A 25,641-nucleotide genomic window follows, 5' to 3' on the forward strand; every position below is an offset into this window, starting at 1 on the left:
AACACACTTAACAAAGGCAGAAGGGATAGCGCTGCAGCATAGATGTAGGGGCCAGGTATACAACACCACATACTCTGCATTTGCTAGAGGGGCACTGATCTGGATTAGGGCAGGAGTCCCTTTTCAAGTGGCTAGACAAGTGGTTGATCCTGAGGGTAGGTACGTAGCTGTTGAGGGGAGGCTAAGAGGCAGGGACATCGCCTTTTGCAGTGTATACGCGCCCAATGTTGATCAGTTGGGCTTTCTGGCGAGGATGTCTGGAGCTTTGGCCCATTACTTAGCGAGTCCACTGGTGATGGGGGGACTTCAACTCCATTGCAGATGTTTCCCTAGATAGATCTCACCCTCCCCTGGCAGACTCCCCGGTGCATCGCTTGACCAAGGGTAGACTAGATTGGCAGGTGCACTGGGGACTGATAGACGCTTGGCGTGTGCAGCACCCGGGAGACCGAGACTACTCCTATTTTTCTGGCATGCATGAACTACACGTTAGATTAGATGCGATACTATGCTCCCCAACAGTATTGCCAGCTATAGTGCAAACTGAATATCTAACCAGAACGCTTTCAGATCATAACCCCCTGTTAATTACCATGGATTGGATGGCTGGGGTCTCGTGCGTTCCTACTTGGAAACTGCGACCCGAAGCGTTAGATGACCCACTGTTCCATGCAGCGCTAGGAAAGGGAATAACACAGTATTTTGCGGAAAACGCTGGCACGACTGCGACGAGGGCGACAGAATGGGATGCCTTCAAAGTGGCCATCAGGGGACTCTGCATAGGGAAACATACGGGTATACGGAAAACACTCCTGGACAATCTGGACAAAGCGGACTCCAGTCTGTGGGAGGCGGAGATGGCGAGGCCTGGCCACCCTGAGCTACAGGAAGAGGTTAGTGCAGCTAAAGAAGCGGTAGCAGTTGAAGTGGAGCGCTTGCGCAGCTTTGACCATAGAGCCTACATGATGAGGGCCCATGCGGAGGGAGATAAGGCGGGGACATTATTGGCTTGGTTAGCCAACCCCACAAAGAGGAGTTCCCCCATCCTGGCTTTAGAGACGGAAGAGGGAGGAATGGTCTACACCCAAAACGAAATTATGCAGTGCTTCAAGCGCTGTTATGAGGCACTTTATAAAAGTAGATTAGAGGATGGGGACCCTCCCGTCGACACTTTCCTGGATGAGCTGGAATTGCCAGGACTGGACCAAGAGCAGGCGAAAGACTTGGGGAAAGACATAGAGCCAGGAGAAATTTGAGGTGCCATTAAGCGCATGGCCCGCAACAAAACACCAGGACTAGATGGATTACCCATAGAATTCTATGGGAAATATGCTGACTTGCTGGTGCCGCGGCTCCAAGAAGTCTATAAAGAAGCCAGAGAATCAGGACAGTTGCCCCAATCAATGCGCGAAGCGCTAGTGATCCCGTTGTTGAAGCCAGGGAGGGAGAGTGAGAACACGGCCTCCTATAGACCACTGTCGATGTTAACCTCCGACTATAAAATACTGAGTAGCATACTGGCAGCCCGCTTCCTGCAATACATGACCACGCTAGTCCATGAAGACCAAGCTGGTTTCATACCAACGCGAAACACGACTGCGAACATCAGGAGGTTGGTGCGACTACTAAACGATGATCACCCAGAAGCACAAAAGCCAATGATACTATCAGTAGATATCGAGAAAGCTTTTGATAGCTTAGAATGGGGATATTTATATAAAGTTTTGCGACAGTTTGGATTAGGAGAGGGTTACCTACAATGGACAAAAGTACTATATACTTCGGCAGTGGCCAGAGTGAGAATGGGATCATTGATATCACCGAAATACCCGGTAGAACGAGGGACGAGGCAGGGATGCCCGCTATCCCCGTTACTGTTCGCCTTGGCGGTGGAGCCCCTCGCGGTTAAGATTCGGACAGGTCAACACTACGGGGACCTGGATAGCAGAGACGGACAACAGCATATATCGCTTTATGCAGACGACTTACTACTATTCCTTGAAGATGCCGATAGGGCAATAGCAGGCGCGGAGAGCTTACTCTCGGACTTTGGGGAAGTCTCGGGCCTGAGAGTTAATTGGTCCAAGACATGCCTGTTCCCGGTAAGACAAGGAGAGACTAGACCGGACATGAATCGAGCAGTGCGCTGGAAACCCACCTGCCTGAAATACCTAGGCGTACACATCTATCACACGACGGCAGATACGCTGTAGGGGAATGTGGGCCACAGTGTGAGAGCGCTGAGAGGTAGTATGGCCTTTTGGGCCACCCTTCCGTTGTCGGTGACATGTCGCATATCCCTCTTGAAAATGGTGGCACTCCCTCGTTTGTTATACTATATTAGGACGCTACCGGTGTGGATACCCAACTCCACTTTCAGATTACTGAAATCGATGGTGGTATCTTTTCTCTGGGGTGCGGGCAGGCGTAGAGTTGCGCAGGCGACGCTTATGCGACCCAAGGCTGAAGGAGGACTAGCGGTCCCAGACTTTGAACTATACTATTTAGCAGCTCAATTGCAGATCTTCACACATAAAGTAGCGAGGGTATTCTGAGGACCGGAACACAGAAGGAGAGGGGGAACACCGCGCCACGTCCTTTCATATATTGCTTTGCAGCAGAAACTAGACCCCAGGGACATTCTCACAGAGGAGACAACGATCAGACTCTGTTGGAATCGTTCCCAACGCAGGGCGGGAGTGCTACATCCGTATGCGCCCGAGATACCGCTTGGGATGCTGACGGCATTACCGCACAGCGGAGATTGGTCGCAATTACAACTCTGGGAAGAAGCAGGACTGCAAGTGGTAGGGGATCTATATGAAGACGGGGCTCTGCAACCCTACCAAACTCTCCAAGAGAGATTTGATCTCCCAAGGGGAGGTTTCTTGCTACATGCAGCGCTTACTAGAGCGATTCAGGTGCACTGGAGGGAGGGGCTGCTGGAGCCTAAGACATCGATGGCCTGCCAGTACACCATGATGGCGGCAGGGACCTTCAAGGCGGTCATGTGCCTATATTCTAGAATGCTTCATGAAAACCTGCCGCCCCTGGCTGTATTGAAGGGAAAGTGGGAAACTGATCTAGGTAAAGATATCCCTGAGACAGCTTGGGCGCAGATAGTGCGACGAGCCTGGAAGAGCACGAGGAACGCAAGGTTTCAACTGGTGCACTTCTATATCCTCCACAGAGCATATTTGACACCTGGGAAAATCCAGAAATATTTTAAGGTAAAAGAGGCAGCATGTCCCAGATGTACGAGAGCGGGGGTGGAATTGGAACGTATGCTGTGGTCTTGCCCAGCGATGGGACTTTACTGGAAGGAGGTGGGGGATACCCTGAATGAGGTGACAGAGAGGCGACTGGAGTTCGATATGGCCTTTAGTATACTACACTGGTTCCCCCCACACGTCCAAGAATAAGATTACGAGTAAGTTCATAGATATGGGACTTCTATTAGCAAAACGAGAAATTACGAAACGTTGGAAAGCAACAGTGGGTCCCACCAGTAAAAGATGGAAGGGCGAATTTCTCAAATGGGCCACCAGTGAAAGCGCGCTGCGTTATCAGTTGGCGCGCAGGCGAAACGACGATAAGGTGCTAGAGGCGGCGGCTGCATGGGAGGCGCTAGTACAGGCATTGAGAGACTATGAGTCATACGATGATGAAGAGGGGCAGGTCACGGATGGGGGGATAGCCCCGGAACAAGACGGGTACATCGCATAACTCAACACATAGCTACTCCTAGGAATGTATGGTAAAAGAGGACAGAGACGGCTACCTGCGTCGTTGGTGGGGAATGAGGGAGGGGGGAGGGGACTTACAGTTTTCATAGTATTTAAGTGTAGGGCCTAAGTTACGAAGGTTTCCGTTTTATCCGATGCACAGCTCGTGAAGGGCTTACATATCCTCATGCCATGTACTGTATAACTGGTGGGGGACTTTTTATTGATCCTTAGTGAGTATGTTGATAAATATCAAGTAAGGATTTGTATATGTTTGTACAAAAAACCAATAAACTACGTTTTCAAAAAAAATCATTAGCCATAGCTTCTGGTGGGACACACAATCGAAGGCGGCTGACAAGTCCATTAATGCCATGTATAACTTCCTACCTTTAGCCTTCGTGTATTTATCTATGCAAAGCAAGAGGTTGAGACATTGGTCCACTGTCCTCTTCCCTTTCTGGAAGCCATATTTTGCCTGCATTAAGATGTTTCGTTCCAGTACCCCATCCTCCAGCCTGGTTAATAACAGCTGGCCCAATAATTTGGCAGTTGTGTCCTGAAGGGAGATGGGTCTGTAGTTCTTCTGACTGCCCCTGTCTCCCTTCTTGAAGATTGGGACGATGACACCATGTTTCCAGGATGAGGGAGCCCTCTACCGCTATGCTGTTAAAGACATTTGTTAATAGAGGGACCCACATATCACAATTGGCATGAAAAATGTTCCTGGGATACAGGCTTCCTACCCTATTCTGATTTCATGTAGCTTGAATGTCAGGGTTCTATGGGGAGAAGGTGATAAAACGGATTGAGGGGGCTCCAGAATGGATTTTGAATACCTTCAAAGTGCTCTATCCATGCCTGTTCCTCTACGTGCGTGTCCAGGGACGGGTCTTTTGTGTCTTTAAAATAAGGGTTGTTTATAACTTTCCAAAACTCCCTACTATTTCCTGAGCTGGCGGCTTGTTCGAGGTCATCCCAGGCCTTCTCCCTTATATCTTTTACTCATTTGTTTCTGGCCTACTTGTACTCATTTCTCTGTGATCTTACCAAAACTGCATCTCTGGGCTGTGATTTTAGAGCACTAACAAGGGATCTGTTGGATATGGAGCATGATGTGTCAAACCAGCGGCTCGTTGTAAATCAGTTACTGGCTTATGTCGAGTAAGTGTGGCTTTTCTTTTTGTTAGAAGGGTTCTAAACTGGGTGACTAGTAGAGGGGCAGAGGACTCCTCAGCCAGACAGTATAGGATGCTATCCCATACTTGGGCTATTATTGTGGGAGCCAAGTTCATCTTTACTACCTGTGCCCACTTTAGTTGGTATCCGTTGATCCTTGATAACACAATATCGTCCACTATCTGTTGGGATATTTCCATTTTTTGAGGGAGACTTAGGTGGATATATAGGATTGCGTGATCGCTGTAGCATATGAACGGATTGGCTGAGTGGTCCACTCTATCTCGTATTGCAGAGGAGACAAAAACAAAGTCGATTGTGGACTTGCAGTTATTCCTCCTGAATGTTTTCTTTATTTGGCAAGTCTTTGAACTGTTAGTTACACTTAGGCACCTCGAATAAAGTAATCTGTTGAGGGTGTCACCATATTCATTGTGTGTTAAATGAAGAAGGGAGTTGCCCTGGGAGTCATCCAGACCACACACCCTAGCCTCAATATACTTACACAAGTGTGTATTAAAGTCCCCCATCCAGATTAGGCTAAGTGGGCCCTTGTGTGAACGTGAATTAAGTGAACCTAACTCATTGTTTAAGTCATATGCCACTCGTTCCATGTTTCCCGAAAATTAATTCTTATAAAAATGTATTAAAATCCAGAGGCCGTCATTTATGTGATCCAATTGAAAAATTTGGAAGTGGTTGTTCTGGGCGCCTGCCTGTTTTACTTGATAAGGTGAGGTGTTAGATATTAGGGTTAATAGTCCTCCTTTGGCCCTGTCTGACACTGAGGGTGTCACTGGTGTATGAAATGCACAGTGCAAAAAATGCTGGATCCTTAGCCCATGTTTCCTGGGGGCAGATAATATCCAACCTTAACCAGTAGTTCTGCCACTCAGCATTTCCTGCCTTGGAGGCAATCCCTGCCACATTCCATGATGCCAGACTGATCTTGTTCCTGACCACTAATCCCTGAGTTTGTGGGGACATGGGGGACACCTGTGAGCTGGGGGCAAAGTTGGTTGGTAAGTAACTGGAGAGGAGGTGGATATTGATGGTCAATCACAAGCTTCCAGGTCTGAGATGGCAGTAAATCTATTAGATAACCCGACCCCCGAGGTAGTGCTCGCGCAATCCAAGTGTCGTGGCATGTGTGTGGCTGGCCTCAGCCCACCCCTCTGGTCGATTCCTGGTAGGGGATCCTGCATATAAAAGTACTCCATTTCTAAAGGAATAATCTGCATACTCCTAAGGGTTGTTCTATGGAGATTTTCAAGAAGAGCGGTGCCAAAGTCGGGTTTATTAAAATGTATCACCACACAGTCTCCTGCGAGGGATTTAGTAGCGTTACCAACCCACCCCACTATCCTCGCCATGTTGATCTTATTAGCTAGCTGATGACTCCCCATGCCCAGTCCATAAGATGATTTGATAGCCAGTGCAGGTATTTGTCCATTAGTTGCGTGGTGGTTTCGTACTGCTGGTCCCGCAGAGAAGGAACATTTGCCAGGACCAATACAAGGGGGGAAGAGGCCAGTGGAAGATGGAGGACTTGCTGTAGGTGGTTTGCCACCATTGCCACGGGGGGTCTTGAATTCCTGCTGAATAGGATCCCAGTCTTGGTTCGCCCAGTCCTCAAGGTACCTGGTGATCATTGCCCGTTCTGGCCAAGGGCGTTGGAGATCGAACCTCCAATTGTTCAGTAGGTTGGGCGCTGAGTGAAGGGCCCAAACCACCCCACGCAGTGGGCCATGTTATAGTTCCCCTGGACAGTGAACGTTTTATGTCCTGACCGCGAGCGCAACAGATTCGGGCTTCTCCGTAGCTGCAGATGGGAGGTAGACAGTGTGAGTTGCGTTTAAGAGGGGCTGATGTTTTTTGGGCCTCTAAGCCAACTAGTCTCTATTCACTTTTATTTAGCTTCAGCATGATGGGATCAAGTAAGATGGACATGAATTTAGTTGCTTCATCCCAGAAAGCTTTATCAAAAATTGGTTCATGAGTTGAGGCATTAGCAGTTAAAGGCATCGATGTTGCGGGAATATTTGAAGTGACTTAGCGCGAGTAGCTCGGGGTTTAGTTGCTAGAGTTGTTTTGAGTGGTTTCCACTTGTCAGCCTCAGGGCTCCTGCTTTGCTTTGCTGGGGGTCAATTGCAAAGTCGGAGAGGGATGGTAAAGCAGGATTTCTCCGATTGAAAATTGGAGATGGTTGAGTGGTAGGTGAGGGCTCCCATTGGCCGGCTGGGAGGTCATCAGATGCGGCCACTTGTGTTACTGGAGTATGTGGGGTATTTGCTAAGGTGCTCTCAAGTGGTGACCTATTAGAAAGAAAAAGTGGTTCCATGGATAAGCGCCTCTCTGTCAGTTTGATTTCGTGTGAGATAACATTCGCTGCTCTTGAACGCATCAAGTGTTGCTACCTTCCCGTCTCCTGTTTTCTCCACTGGGACCTTCCGTCTCCCCATGATGTCAAATTACCAGTACAAATGTACTGAAGTAAAGTTAAGTACCCTAGAACCGAGGCAAGACGTTAGAGAGGGGGCCCAGCCTCTTTCAGGCTCAGACGGGTGTGGAACAGCATCCCCACGTGCGGCCACGCCGTGAGCCGGCGACCTGCTTTAGTAGCGCTTCAATGCGCTAAGCCTCCTGGGTGCTGTAGTCCATCCAGGGACGGAATGCGGGAAAGCATGGGTGAGGTACAACAACCCCCGCAGTGAAGAGCAGCTACAGGCACCACGGTCCGGTGACCTCCTTTAGTAGCACTTCTGTGTGTTAAGCCTCCTGGGTGCTGTAGTCCTCCAGGGCCGGATTGCAGGAAAGCGTGGGCAAAGTACAACAACCGCGGCAGTAAAGAGCAGACTCATTTTGCCTTCATAGCTTTCTTTAGTGGCCTACTTAATTTGTGAGACAAAATCTCAATGTTTGTGCATGCTAGAATACCGAATGGCATTCTGAACAAGACATGGCCTACCCCCCAAACAAAACCATGGCATCAACATTGAGCTTATTCATTTCTGTAAAACATGCTCAACATTGTCTGCTAAAAACCCCTATCTGACATTGTGGGGCACTTGTTGAGGATAGCTTTTGAATTCGTCACCCACCTGCAGTGGGATCTGTGTCTCTCTTTGTAAAGCTGGCCGCATGGCACCTGTACTGTGAATGAAAGACTAGCTGTTTCAAAGGGGGGTCCACCTTTCACTAATGAGCTGCCCCCAGGTCAGGCACGAGTTTGCCTCTTCTCTAGGGGCAGTGCATTATTTGTAGTACATTACTATTTGATGGGTGATCTGATCTGGATTGTGGCGCTCAAATAGCCGTACACATGTATTGGTGTCTTCAAAATCCTTAAATGCAGTGCTTAAGGGTAGGGAGAATTACCCCACTACCCAAATCTGATCCAGGGTTCACTGTTAAGAAAGTCTTTTATCCCAAGCACTCACTATTCTCATTTCACAAATATGTTAACTTTCTTTTAACATAATTCAAGGAAAAATCCCAAATTTTTCTTTCAGTTCTGCATTTTCTTAGGTTTCAATTCTTTTATTCTTAGCCACTAGCCAACACGTGTTTCGCTGCTGATTGGGATATTCCTGCGACTTCGTCTGGGCTGCAATTTCTACAGAATATATTTCGATCCTGCAGCCGGTTATACTTCTGTCCCAGTCCATTCATGGAATATTTTTAAATTCTATTTCCCTGCTGTAGGAGTCGATCAAAAACAATGCTTCCAGTTATACAAGAGTCAGTCAGTCAGTCAAAATTACTTTATTCCACTAACAAAAACCATAATAGTATACTATAAAACATTCAAGAGAAACATTAAAAACATATACATATTTCTTTTAAAACATGATCTTGTGCACCAGGAATATAAAAATATAATCATTTACCATCATTACAGTGTAAAGTCAAGTGTGTACCAGATCATAAAAGCCTTTTTTTCCTTTCCACAACCACAGCAACTAAAAAACTTGCAACATTAAAACATTCCCGTGGGTTATTCAACATTTGTAAGTATGTAAATGCAGGTCTTACCTGCATAAAGCCTTTATCTTTTAGTATAAGTGATAACAAAAATTGAGAACATAATGATAGTAATGGCAGAACATTATAAAGTGCAAATAATCTAGGGTAGAGAAGTTATCACAAGAAAACGGGCCCAAGTCTTTCACCTTACACCATCCCTGAGGTTCTGCCAATGCAAGATGTAACAGGTTAAATCTGAATCTTGCTAAGAGGAAGCTGTCAAAGGACTTTAGTATTTCACTTAAAGAAGGTTCTATTACTGAGGCTGTTTTCAATAGTATACAGGCTTGTACCGTAGGTTTCAAAAGCTCTCTAGCCATCTCTCTCTGCTTGCATCGCGCACACAAAGGTGCCGATTACGATCCTGTAAAAAAATTCCCCGTACGACTCGTATCCGGTCATTTACCGTACGAATCGTACAAGTGCCGTACAAACTGCCAAGTACGATTCGCATGGGAAAAAGTCCATACGAATCGCATTGGGAATAATTCCCCACACGTCCTCGGGTCGGAAAATGTGTCCGACACATCCTCGGACGATTTACCGTACAAATGTGAAAAGTGAAGTCCGACCGCGCTAGTACGATCCATCCCGTGCGTCCGATGTTACAACCGGATGGAAAAAACACCGTCCGCACCGAACTCCCATAGCAACCATGGAGACATGTGCCCGCATACGTGCCCAACACTCCCCCCAGCCCTCCTATGTACGAGTCGAATCCCCACCCGTGTATGTACACCCGTGTATGTACGAGACGTACCCCCACCCGTGAATGTACACCCGTGTATGTACACCCGTGTATGTACACCCGTGTATGTACGAGACGTACCCCCACCCGTGTATGTACACCCCCGTACGTACGGCCCGTACCCCCACCCGCGTATGTATGGAGCGTACCCCCACCCCAACAGTGTGTGTACAGACCGTACCCCCACCCCAACCGTGTATGTACGACCCGTACCCTCACCCACGTACGTATGGAGCGTACCCCCACCCCAACAGTGTATGTACGACCCGTACCCTCACCCGCGTACGTATGGAGCATACCCCCACCCCAACCGTGTATGTATGACCCGTACCCTCACCCGTGTACGCATAGAGCATACCCCCACCCCAACCGTGTATGTACGGCCCGTACCCACACCCGCATATGTATGGAGCGTACCCCCACCCCAACCGTGTATGTACGGCCCGTACCCACACCCGCGTATGTATGGAGCGTACCCCCACCCCAACCGTGTATGTACGACCCGTACCCTCACCCGCGTATGTATGGAGCGTACCCCCACCCCAACCGTGTATGTACGGCCCGTACCCACACCCGTGTATGTATGGAGCGTACCCCCACCCCAACCGTGTATGTACGACCCGTACCCTCACCCGCATATGTATGGAGCGTACCCCCACCCCAACCGTGTATGTACGATCCGTACCCTCACCCGCATACGAATGGAGCGTACCCCCACCCCAACCGTGTATGTACGACCCGTACCCCCACCCGCGTATGTATGGAGCGTACCCCCACCCCAACCGTGTATGTACGGCCCGTACCCACACCCGTGTACGTATGGAGCGTACCCCCACCCCAACCGTGTATGTTCGACCCGTACCCTCACCCGCGTACGTATGGAGCGTACCCCCACCCCAACCGTGTATATATGACCCGTACCCTCACCCGCGTATGTATGGAGCGTACCCCCACCCCAAATGTGTATGTACGACCCGCACCCTCACCCGCGTATGTATGGAGCGTACCCCCACCCCAACCGTGTATGTACGACCCGTACCCTCACCCGCGTATGTATGGAGCATACCCCCTCCCCAACAGTGTATGTACGGCCCGTACCCCCATCCCCGTATGCATGGAGCGTACCCCCCATGCCAACAGTGTACGTACGGACCGTACCCCCACCCTGTATGCATGGAGCGTACCCCCACCCCAACCGTGTATGTACGACCCGCACCCTCACCCGCGTACATATGGAGCGTACCCCCACCCCAACCGTGTATGTACGGACCGTGCCCCCACCCCAACCGTGTATGTACGGCCCGTACCCACACCCGCGTATGTATGGAGCGAACCCCGACCCCAACATTCTAAGTACGGAGCGCACCCCAGGCCCCAACACCAGCACCTACACCCAACATCGCGCATGTACGAGTCGTACCAAGCCGATGTACACACCGTACAGACACTAAAAAACACACGTACACAACCAGGACAAAGCAAAACAACACAAGAATACACTATTCGAATGGCACAAAGGCACAAAACATGTCCAACAAGCACAAATACAACACATTCACTGACCTGCAACAGCCAAAATCCCAAACAGAGGCCCAAAACACAACCACTCCTTATAACACACCCACCCAAAGTTCAAACACAGCCACACCCACCAATGGACCAATAAAAAGGGCCCACAGACACAAACCATGAGCCTTTGCAACAGACTCACTGCTGCCAGACTGCACAGACAACCTACAGCACCATACTTGAACCTTTACTACACCTTACACTTGCACACCTTCACACACCCACCTTCACAAACACCCCCTCATCACATTCACACACACACCTGCACAACCACACCCACACACCCACAACCATCCACACCCACACCCCCCACAACCATCCACACCCACACCCCTCACCATGCCCACTAACAAGAATCCAAAGTTCACTAGCCAAGAGTTGGAGGTCCTTGTCGACGAAATCCTCAGAGTCGAGCCACACCTCTTTGGAACATTGGTCAGACAGACCAGCATTTCCGAAAAAACAGCCATGTGGCAGAGGATTGTCGATGCTGTGAATGCTGTTGCGTCCACCAGAAGGACCAGGCATGAATGCCAAGCCAGGTGGTACGATCTGCGGAGGAGGGTCCGAGCCAAAATGACCGACGACCACAACCAGGCCAACATCACTGGAGGAGGGCCTCCCCGCAGACGCGTACAATACCATCCCTGGGAGGAGAGGGTGATGGCCATACTGCCGGTGGTGGCAGTGGATGGAGTAGATGGACTCCGAGAGCCGGGTGAGTACACAAACAACTCACCTCACATGGGGGAACGTCATCCACAACCAAACTCACAATCAGGCACGCAACCACCACAAGCTATCGCATGACTCAACCACACTCCATGAACACGCACATGCCACTAGCGCCACCATGCCCCATGCACCCAGCTGGACAATGCCAAGTCACAGGCCACAGAAAACACCAACACAAGACACGGTAAGCCGGATGGCGGGAGTGTGGGCCCCAAAAATCACATAGTGCAACTCAGAAGCAAACAACAATGCCCTCTGCCCATATGGCCTGGGTCACAGCCAGACAAACAGTGTGTCCCCACACAGGAAAGACTTGCCATCAAATGGCGGACGCCTTGCATTAAGACATGGGGGTGAAGGCACGTTTTTGCACATGACAGCAGCTAATGATCAGCCAACACTGTGAAAGAGTGGCAGCACACACCACCACAGCAGCAGCGCAGACACAGACACTACACCCAATGGGTGCCTGGAGATCAGAAACAAACTCACATCAACAAGCCAAGGGCCATTCAAAGATCTGCAAAAAGTGTGTTCCTAGGAAGCTGGGCTGAGGTGACAGAGGGTGACACACAGAGGGAGGGAGAGGGGGAGAGAGAGGGAGGGAGACACAGGGAGACGGACAGAGGGAGGAGGCTGACACAGGGAGGGAGGGAGAGGGGGACAGAGAGGGAGTGAGAAAGGGACACACAGGGAGACCAATTCAGCCTTGGGGGGTGTGGGAATGTCTGCTCGTCAGCAGGTGGACTGCGTGCATGTAGACAAGGGTGGCCAGTGCCTGAATCCCCCTCTCTTCTCCATGGCAAAACACTGGGCCATGTCTCAACCTGTGCACGAGCACAACAACAGCTACCTGCATTATATAAGTGTGTGGAACAACTCCATGTGCCCACGTACAGTGCAACACGGAAGGCGCCAATGCATGGCTCGCCACACCTGCTTACTCCACTGCTGATTGCAGTCACAATTGACGCAGCAAGTAAGACTGTGCCACACATAGGTAAAGTCTCAAAAGCTGTGGCCAAGAAACAAACCCATGCACAAGTGCACTGTGAGTGGAATGCAATACATATCCAAATACCCAGAGGAAATGTGCCAACTTAGAAACGAATGAAACATGGATGTTGCATGGAACAAAATTTACATTGTCTCTCTCACACACAGGTCAATGTCGTGGATCACCCCCCACCACTGGGGGGGAAGACTCACAGGACCCGGCTCTGCGGGATGACGGACCCACCGGCAGCGACGACTCTCACCACTCTGTGGACGACCCCGACCAACCTGGCCCCTCTGGTGTCCAACCACCTGCAGCACCTGCGTCAGGTACAACTGGGCCAACCACCACCCCCACTCCTGCCACATCCCAGGAGACACCCAGGATCCCTGCCCCACCACCACAATGCAGCCAGGCTGACCAGGAGGGACACGGTGTACCGGGCACCCAGGAGGAGGCAGGCGACAACGCTAATGCCACCCCTCAGGGGTCCCGGAGACCCGATGTGCCCACAAGGGCAGGCCAGGTGCAAGTGGGCAGGGGTGGTGGGAGTGGAGGACGGCGGAGGCGCGAGCCTGACCAGTTGGCTGCGAAACCGGTATATTCCCATGTCAGAAACATCCTGGACACATACCGGCAGGACACCACGGGCATGGCCCAGCTTGTGTCCACCCTCAACGAGATGAAGGGGACCCTCGAGGAGATCAAGACCCAGCAGGCCCAGCAACATGCGGAGCAACATGCCTGTCTACTGCGACACCAAGGGCGGATGGAGGACAGACAGGCTGAGCTTGTGACGGTGTTCACGGGAATTCACCGTACACTCCGTCGGATGGCCGACAACATGGGCAACCCTCCCTGTGCCACCAGGCCAAGAACATCACCACCCACAGGGAGGGATCAGGAGGAGGAGGAGACATCCGACGGAGCATCCCAAACATCGTCACGGCCTGCTTCTGAGGGTTCCCGCAGGATGGCGGGTCGTCCACAGAAAAGACCGTGAGGGTCGGCGCAACAGCACCATCTCCCAGGACACCTGGCCTGGCACCTGGCCCACTGGACCAACAGCCTCACATCAGCAAAAGACATTCTCTGCCACATGGACTTGCTGGTCACTGTCTGACCAATATTGACAAAGACTGTGGCATGGACTCTGAGGATTTCCAATGGCAAGGACACCAACTCCCCCAGTGAACTTTGGATTCCACACACCCAGAAAGCCCCTCATGTCATACCCCCCCACGTACCCCAACAAAAATAAAAAGTTACACGATAAACAGATGATGCCTACATTTTGCATTATTACCTTACATGTGTCTTGTAAAGTCTAACCATGCCTGAGTTCTCATATGACTTCAACCATCCACACCCTGGGGCCTGAGTCTGGCACAGGACACACATGGGTCACAATGTATTAGGCCACACAGACATGGAGCACCATACACACCCGTGATGGGCCCAACCAGCTGAGGGGGTGGCCGCACAACCGTGCCGACAGACATATTGAGTACAGCGACAGCCATGCGCAGAGGTCAGGGATCATGTGGAGTGTCCTGGGGGGCACCCAGGTATGTGTGGACAGGTGGCAGAACCATGTCCTGCAAGCTTGAGTCAGGTGGATGCAGAGAATGGTGGCCTGGCCAACGTTGGATGCATGGGCATGGCACATGTCACAATACCCACACAGTCATGGACATCATGCACAATACAGAGTCTAATCCCACACAAACAGCTTGCATCTTGCTACTCGACACATAGACACATAGCCACTATCACGGAAAACCATGCCAGACACGCCGTATGCACCGTGGCAACATACCAGCATTGACTGAGAATAGGCACCTTGGAGGCATAGGGACACCTTTATTATTCATGTATTCGGGAATGCAGAGGCAACTCGGAGTACACATACACAGGTCATGTGGAGTAACATGTGGGTCCAACACTGGAACCCCCCTTCTGCAGCACAAATGTGTGATAGCCATGGAACTGGCACACAAGTGTCGGGTAACAGCTAAACACCCCCTGCTGCTCATGGAGAGGCTGCTATACACCATTGATCCTCTGATGTGGAAGTCCCACACCATGTCAAGCCAATGCAAACCGTATGTGTCCGAGGGCAGTGTTACACACATAGATGCCATCATCACAATCCACTATCCCATCACAGATGACTGGCAACAAGTCTGACCATCTATTCAGGTGTACCCAGCTACATGTAATGTGTCCCATGGTGATGCGACATGTCTGCAGAGGAACCAAACATCGACAGGGGCAGTGTGCACACATCGTAAACAACTGCCACACCCAATACACCCCTGATGCATCCCTTACCCTAAGGAGACTTCCAAACTTGTCCGTGCGTGTAACGCTGAGTCAGCACACGATGACGTGCCCATGAGGAATAGCAGTGCCACAACAATGCAACCAGCAGACGGCATGCGCAAGTACCTGGGGATGAGAGACACACAAGAAGTCAGCCACAAAAAGCACAGCCACTTGCATGTGCATGTACTCGACACATGTAAGGATGACAACATGCTAGGTCACAATTATGACTGGGGAAATACACTCATCACTGGCACCATCACTCCAGTGACACATCCACACACACCTCTGACTCACGTGGCATACATGCAGATGGACACACACATCGCAACACATGCCACACAGGGACCAATGCGTGCACAATCAGACACTGGTACTCACCACTAAGCAAAGAAGTCGCGTATGAGCCGACTCTGAATGTCCTCTTGTGGAACCACATCCTCCACATCACTAGCCCCATTGCCAAGCCCTTCGTCCTCCACGGGTGGATGGTCCTGATCATCTTGATCCAGGATGAGTGGCACAGCTTTCTCAACTGCCATGTTGTGCAGCATGCAGCAGACCATGAAGATTTTGCAGACCTTCGCCGGGGCATATGGGAGTGCGCCGCCGGTCTTGTGGAGGCATCTGAATCGGCTCTTCAGGAGGCCAAATGTCCTCTCTATCACTCGCCTTGTCCGGCCATGGGCGGTGTTGTAGCGGAGCTGGGCCGGCGTGCTGGGGTTGCGGAGAGGTGTGATCAGCCATGGCATTTTGGGATAGCCAGCGTCCCCTACATGGAAATCACATGGACATAAGTAGGACAGGAGAAGCGGTCGTGCTGGAAGTCTACGCAAAATACAGGACAGACAGAGTGTACCCACCAACAACACATGCTCGTTCGTTGCGCAGCTGCGTCATCATTTCAGGCACCCTGCTACACCTCATGATGTAGGCATCGTGTGCTGATCCTGGAAAACGAGCACAGACATGTGAAATCACCATGTTGGACAGACACACCACAAGGGCATTGATGGAGTGGTAGTGTTTGCGATTCCTGTACGCTACCTCCTGTGCCTGTGGTGGTACCAAAGCCACATGTGTCCCATCTATGGACCCAATGACATGGGGCATCCCTCCCAGGGCATAGAATCCACGCTTGACCTCAGTCAACAGTTCAGGAGTTGGGAAATGGATGAACTCATCCAGGTGAAGCAACATGGCCTCTAAGAAATCATGCAGCACACGGCTGAACATGCTCTGGGACATGCCACCAACATGAGCTATGGTATATTGAAAGGTATCCGTGGCAAGAAAATGTAGGGCTGCCATTACCTTCAGCTTGGGTGTCAGTGCCGTAGGATACCTGTGCAGCGGTTGCAGGTGTGGTGCCAGCCTTGCCGTCAACTCCTCAATCAACGGTTGGGGGAAGCGGTAGCAGCGTATACAGTCATTCTCCTGCATGTCAGCCAAGTCCGGAATTGGTCGGGGAAGAGGCGGCGCTCTGCAGTAATTTGGAAGTGACAAGGAAGAGTGAGTGCACTACAACAACAATGTATTTGTACTGAGCACATGTTAATCTGTCAATACACATATGCTACATACGGAGTCAGGTATGTGCCACATGCCCTGGACACGTATGGCTGCCAGGTGACACTCCTACCAAGACCCAGCTACACACGGAGATTGTGAACCTCCACATGCCATGGCATGGGATTAGCTGTATCCCAGTGTAAGTGAACAGCCAGACGCAACACAGGAGTGACATACATCAACATATCAGCAGAAGTAGGATGTCAATTGCAGAGACAGGTAGCGGAACACTAGAGCCACAGGTCACATGACATTACACTAGGACAGCCCACACACCTTGCCATTAAGGTGTACATGTAATGACTCATCACACATACATTGAGAGGATGCAGACAGGTCCTTGTTACGCTACTCCGTGTCCCATGCATACATACGCACCTCACATCCGATACCACATGTGGCCTGGTGTGCGTAACAGTGTATACATCTATACCCGTTGTCATATATTTTAAGACAGTTTATACAGCATGTGGTTGCACCATCTATGCTACTTATGGGTATGACTCACCAATTTAAGAGAAAAAAGAAAATCATACGAGGTACAATAAAAAGATTGTCTCTGTAATCCCCAGGTATCTGTCTCTAAACACCCAATAGTAGTGAAAAAAGTGTAGGAAAGGAGCGAGGATGCCTCACGGTAGCAACACCAGGGAGGTTTAAGCAGGAAGGTACTCGCCTGCTACCTCAAGGTCTCATCATCAGCTAACCTCGCTCCGAAAATAAGGTTGTGTAAGGGAGGAAGAATGGGTAACAACCCAAAAGATAAAGTGCTAGGGTACGTGGAAAAGAAAAGAAAAACTAGTGCCAAAATATGTGCACCAAGGAAGACCCCACAACTATATACAGTTCTGAGCTAGACCACACTGGCTTACGATTTTTATTCCATGCTGTGTGTCTGCTCCTATTAAAATGCCGACATGTTTCATTGCCTTTGGGTACACTCACGGCAATTTCTTCAGGGCGTGGGGTTTTGTCGTTTAACCCTGCACCTCCGCTTATCTGTTTAAAAAAACTTCGGGATATTGCCCAACGTGGGTATACCTTTACCCTCGAGCTCTTGTGTGTGAAAACCTGCACTCCTTCAAGGCTCTTCCAATTAGCTCCTACTGTGAGTCGTAACTGTTTGCGCGTCCGGCATTAACTCAGCACCGGGATGCATCCTCGCTCCTTTCCTACACTTTTTTCACTACTATTGGGTGTTTAGAGACAGATACCTGGGGATTACAGAGACAATCTTTTTATTGTACCTCGTATGATTTTCTTTTTTCTCTTAAATTGGTGAGTCATACCCATAAGTAGCATAGATGGTGCAACCACATGCTGTATAAACTGTCTTAAAATATATGACAACGGGTATAGATGTATGAACTGTATTTTCACCTTGGGAACAGGTCAATTGCTGTATAGAAACTTGAGAGTGGGGGACGACCTGTTCTCTGCCCCTAGAGCTCCATTTTGTGTTGTGGTGCGTAACAGTGTGCCATGTCCATCTACACACAGACACATGTTGGTTGCTGCAACAGCTGATGCTTTTGAGGGAACACCAACATCAAGCTAATGGGAACACACCACACATACATGACATAGACACATCGTGCACCATGGGTAGTCACATGTCTGGTGTGGTAACCACTGTAGCGGGCATCAGCGGACACTTGCGTGTGTTGTTGACTGTGCCATGCCAGTGACACTCATCCCAAGTGTGCAGTACGACATGCACACATGTCAAAGGAGTTAAGGGCATGCCTGGCACATATTGCACCGTCACACATAACATCTGTACACATCTCATCATACATCTATTGCCATCTCGACTCAGGAGTAATGTGCCACATAACAGCCTTTCACACCTGTGCCCCACACATGTAGTACTGCCCAGACAATGCCTTGAGGTCCATCCATGGACAAGTATGTCAGCTCTATTCCTTCCTGTGTGCTGCCTGTCACCACTGTGATGTGTGAAAGGCACCGTACATTCGCACTGAGGGCCTGTGTACGTTCCCTATCACTATGGGAGTGCTGCCGTAGGCATACCCATAGTGATAGTGAGCGTACAGGCGTGTGTACGGTCCATATCACTATGGGTACGCATACGCCAGCACACCCATAGTGATAGTGAGCGTACGCGCGTGTGTACGGTCCGTATCACTATGGGTACGCATACGCCAGCACACCCATAGTGATAGTGAGCGTACAGGCGCGTGTACGGTCCGTATCACTATGGGTACGCATACGCCAGCACACCCATAGTGATACGGACCGTACACACGCGCGTACGCTCACTATCACTATGGGTGTGCTCGCGTATGCGTACCCATAGTGATACGGACCGTACACATGCCTGTACGCTCACTATCACTATGGGTACGCATACGCGAGCACACCCATAGTGATACGGACCGTACACACGCGCGTACGCTCACTATCACTATGGGTGTGCTCGCGTATGCGTACCCATAGTGATACGGACCGTTAACACGCCTGTACGCTCATTATCACTATGGGTACGCATACGCGAGCACACCCATAGTGATACGGACCGTACACACGCGCGTACGCTCTCTATCACTATGGGTGTGCTCGCATATGCGTACCCATAGTGATACGGACCGTACACACGCCTGTACGGGCCGTTGCTATGCATTTGGGGTGCCCTAGGGCCCCGGAACGCACTGTACCTGTGTGTGAATCTCCAAATTACATAGGGGACACATGAGGGACAAGTATAAAGGCCTACATGCATGCTGGTTGTCATGGAGACCAAGTTTAAAGTATGATTTTTTTTCTGCAGGTGCACAGCAAAAGTCAGTTTGAATGAATCTACTTTGTTGCAATGTGGTTCGGGACTTGACATCATGCTCAAGAAAAAAACCAATAAAAACACACTGACTGTGCTAGGTTTGAAGGGATTGGAGGAAACATAGGATGCAAATGTGAGTGACCAATCACTCTGTACTCCTATGCATGAAACAGGCCAGCAAGGCAGATATAAGGCAGCCAGGTCCCATGAGAGAGCACTTGCCTGCACATCTTTGGATTCTACGACCCAGCTGCTGCTCCTGACTCCCTGGAACCATGTCAAGGTCTGTGGAGAGGGCACAGCCTTTCACCCTGGAGGAGAACCTGGCATTGCTGGATGTGATCCTCCCACAGTACCCCCTGCTGTATGGGTGACCAGGGTATCAGGTGAGTGCAGAGTCCACTAGCACAGACTGTGTCCCTTTTTTGTGACTGTGACTTCTGGCATTGTGTCCAGGTGTGACACACATGCAATGTACTGTAGGGGGGGTTCCAGGGGGGGGAATGCCTGATGTCTCCCAGCCAGAGCATGCTGTGGTGCATGTCTGCCGTCCTCACTTGCATTGTGTTTGCTGTGACAATCACTGCATGGTGCATGCCACATTCTGCCTGTCTTATCCTCCTGGGAATGTAGCCTCTACAGTCCTCATGTGATTATGTGGTCAGCCCAGTGTGACAGGTGACTGTACCCACAGATGTGTGTTAGTTCTGTGTACCTGTGCTGAGAGTGTCCACATGATGTGTTCGTACCCTGGACATCAGTGTGTGTGTAAGTCCCCTGTCATGTGGGTGGGTGCATATGTGGAGTGTAGCACCCGGGCTGCATGAGGGATGGATATACCCTGCCCATCTGATGTGAGCAGGGAGCAGTGCTGTGTGTCTGACGTGCAGAGCCAGCCCCACACCTGTGAGCCCCCCCCCCGTCTAGTGGCACATGTGCAGAGTGAGGTTTGTCGCTGCATTTGGCAATGGCAGGTGAATGTTCTGTGCCTGTGTGTGTCTGTGTACTCTGCTGAGGTAGCGTCAGTGGCCTGTGGCATGTGACTGCTTTGAGGTGCTGCACATAATCCTGGTGTAGCTTGTGATGCACAGTGTGAGCCTGGATCATTGATTGTGTCGTTGCCCTCATTCCACCTGTGTACTTTCAATGGCATGTACTGCTTTTGCCCTTCCCCAGAGGATCATGTCCCTATGACAAAGGTGCAATGCGTTGGATGCATACTATGCCTTGTTGTAAACAGCTAATTTGTTCTAATATGTCTCTCCGTGACATGTGCCTGGTGTATTGATGTAGTGTCACTTGTTCATCCTCACAGGTAGGCGCCTCTGCCAAGAAGCAGATCTGGATGAACGCCGTCAGTGCCGTGAGGAGGACGGAGGGTCGCAAGCGGCGCCTGGCCCAGGTGAGAAAACTCTGGCAGGATATCCGGTGCTGGACGCGGAGGATCGCACGGGTCCTGCTGGGGGACTCACCTGAGACCCATAAGAACCGTGGGCGCCGCCGTCTGACCCACATCCACAAGCGTGTGCTGGCGGTGGTCTTTCCAGACTTGGACAGGCGCTTACAGGAGAAGCAGCAGCAGGAAGTGGGTAGGTACATGTGTGTTTGTTGTGTGTCACCAGCATTTGTAAGTGCACAGTTGCATGGATACACTGCCAGGGTTTAAAGGTGCTGTGCAGATCCTGTTACCCACAGTATAGCGGTGCTCTCTTGCCTCCCTTCCCCTCCTTGCAATGTGTTCCCTGGTCTCTGTGTAGTCACTCCTTCACAAGGTTATCTAGGCTGGCACTTTATCCACCTGAACAATGCCTGTAGCATCATGTGTGGGGTGGTGTGTAACTGGTTTTGGGACCTTGCCTGTGCCCTGTCCAGTTCAGTACTTGTGGGTTCCATGTCAGTTGGCACTGATGCTGAGTCCAGACATGGGAGTTAGTCTCTCAAGTGTCATGCCTTACAGCACGCATGTCCTATGTTGTGGCCTGTGACATGATGTGCATGAGTGTGCGATACGCATGGTGCAGGGATGGTGGCGTGTGTTGCAGTCATTCCCATTCAGGACCATGGAGTTGTGTGGCCACTACTGTCCCCTAGGGCATATTTTCCTAGGTGTCATGTGTGTCATCACAAAATGTGGACACTCTCAGTGTCTACAGCATAGGTTGTGCTCTGTGCCATTGTCCCCTGGCACCATGTATATTGACGTAAAATGTAGTACAAGTGTCCACTGTACAGCCTGACCTGATTTTCCTTGTTCATACTCACGGTGGCCAGTGCCTGTGTGTCTTGTTACAATCATCTGATGATGACCATTTGTACATGATTATTTGGACAGGCGCACCTTGGGTATTTTGTGTACAATCTTGCATTTATCCAGCCCATGTGTATTTCACCCAGACTAAGAGATGTAAGTGCTTCCTGTGTCTCAACAAATTGTCTCATGTAGGGGGTGGTTGGTGCGGGCAAAGCCTACATGTCAAAACCTGATATCTCCTTGCTAGGTCTGGCCAGTGTGTGATGTTTGTCTGGACATACACTCAGGGTGCAGTGAGCCAGTCATGGTGGGCATGTTTTCAGAATTACCTATGCAGCATGTGCCTCAAGTTCATGGATATGGTCCCTGCTCATCCCTATTTTCGGCAATGCTGTGTGGTGCAGATGCAGTGCTGGATTGTCCCCAGAGCCTGGCTCCTCTGTCAAAATCCATTTCATGTCATTTGCTATTGTGTCATGCTCTCCATAGTTTTTCAGTGGCATGGTGGGTCAACCAACTGTGTGTTGCATGCCCTACATATGTACTTTGTTTTGTAGATGTTACTCATCTTTCTTTTCAGGCTATGCACTGTAACCTATGTAGATTGGACTCATGTGACATATGTATACAGGTGTATGATTAATTGCTGTCTCTTCCCCTTGCCCACAGCATCGTCGGGGGACACGGAGGGAGACATCAGCACAGACGGAGCGGAGGGACCGAGCACCAGTGCCAGCGGTGACATCTTGGCTGGCACATCGAGTGGAACTGAGGCAGAGGAGAGTGAGGCCGAGGACCTGTCCAGTGCCACCACAGAATATGAAGCTGACGGGTCCGAGGATGAGCTCTCCGAGTGGGCGGAGGCTGCACCAGCAGGTGACAGCGGCACAACATCTCTCCCCGCCCCCTCCATTGCCATCAGCCGCCTCCCACGTGCTCGTGTCCCTTCCCAGCATGCCCAGTCACCACATGTCTCCTTCCTGCCAGGCACCGCACCCCCTGCCCCTGTCTCCACTGCTGCCGCCAATGCCGAGTCTGTGGACATCCAGCGGCAGTTGCAGGTTGGTCAGGCTGCGATGCTTAATGTCCTCCATGGCCACAGCCAAGTGCTGAACAACATGGAGGCATACTTGGAGGGCATTTTCTCATCGCAGGCTGACCAACGCAACTTGCTGAGGTCCATTGACTCGACACTGACTGCAGCAGTGGGTCTCCTGCAGCGCTTCGTCCAACCCCCTACCCCTGACCCATCCACACTTCCCACTCCCATGCCTGTCCCACGTACACCCAGACGTCAGCATGCACCCACCACAACAGACACAGGCACCACACCAGCAGGGAAGGTCAAACGCACACCTCCTGGCACGCACACACAGGGTGAAGTAGGCACACCCACTGGGTCGGGGGGCAAACGTAAGACACGCAGCCAGAGTGGGAGTCCGCATTCCACCAAATCCACTCCCTCCAAATCCCCTCCCCTCAGCTCTCCTGGCCACAAATCCAGCAAAGACTCCTTCATGGCCGCTCTGTCCCTGAGCCCCACAGTGACACCACCCCGCAAGCGGTCAAGGGAGTCCCTGGTCAGGGTGGTTGAGTCCCCCCCCTGTCCACACCCTCCCCCAGTGGCGCTGCGACCCATCGCTCTGACCCCCCCCTTCTTGGGGCCTGTGGTTTCTTCGGGTGCAGGGGAGTCGCTGGAGGACCTTGCTAAGGTGTGCAGCGCCCTCCTGGCCTCCGCCTTTGGCGCTGCCCCACCCCCTGTGGTGGAGTCCTCCGTCCCTGCACCCACGACACCTACCCTTCGCCCTCATGTCCCTGCGGTGCCTGGTCCTTCCCCCCCACATGATGCCCCCCCCTCTGGAAGACGAAGGAGTCTGACTGTGCAGGCAAGCTAGGGGACACGCGTCCCACTGTGTCCCCCACCTGGATTTGAACTTTGGATTGCCCTATGGGCATTGTACATTTTGAACTTTCAAGGGAAAAACAGATTTTTGGATGCTGAATAAAGCAATTTCTTTTTCCTTAGTACACTACTGTCTGTCTGGTATTGCTGTTGGTGGACCTGCTCCATTATTTTGGGTGGTGATAATGTGTTGGGTGTGTGGGAATTGTAGTCTTGTGCTGGTCATAGGGTGGATCCTGGTATCTGTGTGCCATCACAAGCTGTTGGCTACATAACTTTGTTCATGTAAGCAGTTACTGCATGGTGACATCGTCCCAAGGTGTGTTCCTTCCTCTGTGTAACCTGACATCTTCCCTGCAGGGTCATTCCAATATGTGGTGCTGAGCTGTGTCTACATTGGCTGGGTGTGTGACAGACTCGTTAGACTTGGGCCATGCATGCTGAGCGATGTCTCCACCTGCATCATTCGTGGCGTCCTTGGTGGTCACTGTACTTGTGTATGTAGACTGTTGTCATGACTTCATGTGGACATGTTTTCTTTTCGGCGCTATGCATGTGTATACTCCCAGCCTCGCACACATGTGGTACATGTACTGCAGGATCTTTGTGCACCTGACTGACATTTGTGGGCATTGGATCTGTGGGTACTCCACCCTTTTCTTTGCAGGGGCACTGCTGTGAGTGTTAGGCACCCACCCCTCCTGTGTCTGGGCACTGCTTGGAGGACTCTGCACACACCCCTCTTATGCCTGGGCACTGCTGGGAGGACTCTGCACACACCCCTCCTGTGTCTGGGCACTGCCGGGAGTGTTAGGCACCCACCCCTCCTGTGTCTGGGCACTGCTGGGAGGACTCTGCACACGCCCCTCTTATGACTGGGCACTGCTGGGAGTACTCTGCACACACCCCTCCTGTGTCTGGGCACTGCTGGGAGGACTCTGCACACACCCCTCTTATGACTGGGCACTGCTGGGAGGACTCTGCACACACCCCTCCTGTGTCTGGGCACTGCTGTGAGTGTTAGGCACCCACCCCTCCTGTGTCTGGGCACTGCTGTGAGTGTTAGGCACCCACCCCTCCTGTGTCTGGGCACTGCTGGGAGGACTCTGCACACACCCCTCCTGTGTCTGGGCACTGCTGGGAGGACTCTGCACACACCCCTCTTATGACTGGGCACTTCTGTGAGTGTTAGGCATCCACCCCTCCGGTGTCTGGGCACTGCTGGGAGGACTCTGCACACACCCCTCTTATGACTGGGCACTGCTGGGAGGACTCTGCACACACCCCTCCTGTGTCTGGGCACTGCCGGGAGTGTTAGGCACCCACCCCTCCTGTGTCTGGGCACTGCTGGGAGGACTCTGCACACACCCCTCTTATGACTGGGCACTGCTGGGAGGACTCTGCACACACCCCTCCTGTGTCTGGGCACTGCTGGGAGAACTCTGCACACACCCCTCTTATGACTGGGCACTGCTGGGAGGACTCTGCACCCAACCCTCCTATTTCAGGATATGTATGCTTAGAACATACACGGGTGTGGGTTCGCTCCATGCATACGCGGGTGGGGGTACGGTCCGTACGTACACTGTTGGGGTGGGGGTACGCTCCATACATACGCGGGTGAGGGTACGGGTCGTACATACATGGTTGGGGTGGGGGTACGCTCCATGCATACGCGGGTGAGGGTACGGGTCGTACATACACTGTTGGGGTGGGGGTACGCTCCATACATACGCGGGTGAGGGTACGGGTCGTACATCCACGGTTGGGGTGGGTTACGCTCCATACATACGCGGGTGAGGGTACGG

The sequence above is a fragment of the Triturus cristatus genome, chromosome 2_1 (genome assembly GCF_964204655.1).
Source record: "Triturus cristatus chromosome 2_1, aTriCri1.1, whole genome shotgun sequence".
NCBI classification, from domain to species: Eukaryota; Metazoa; Chordata; class Amphibia; order Caudata; family Salamandridae; genus Triturus; species Triturus cristatus.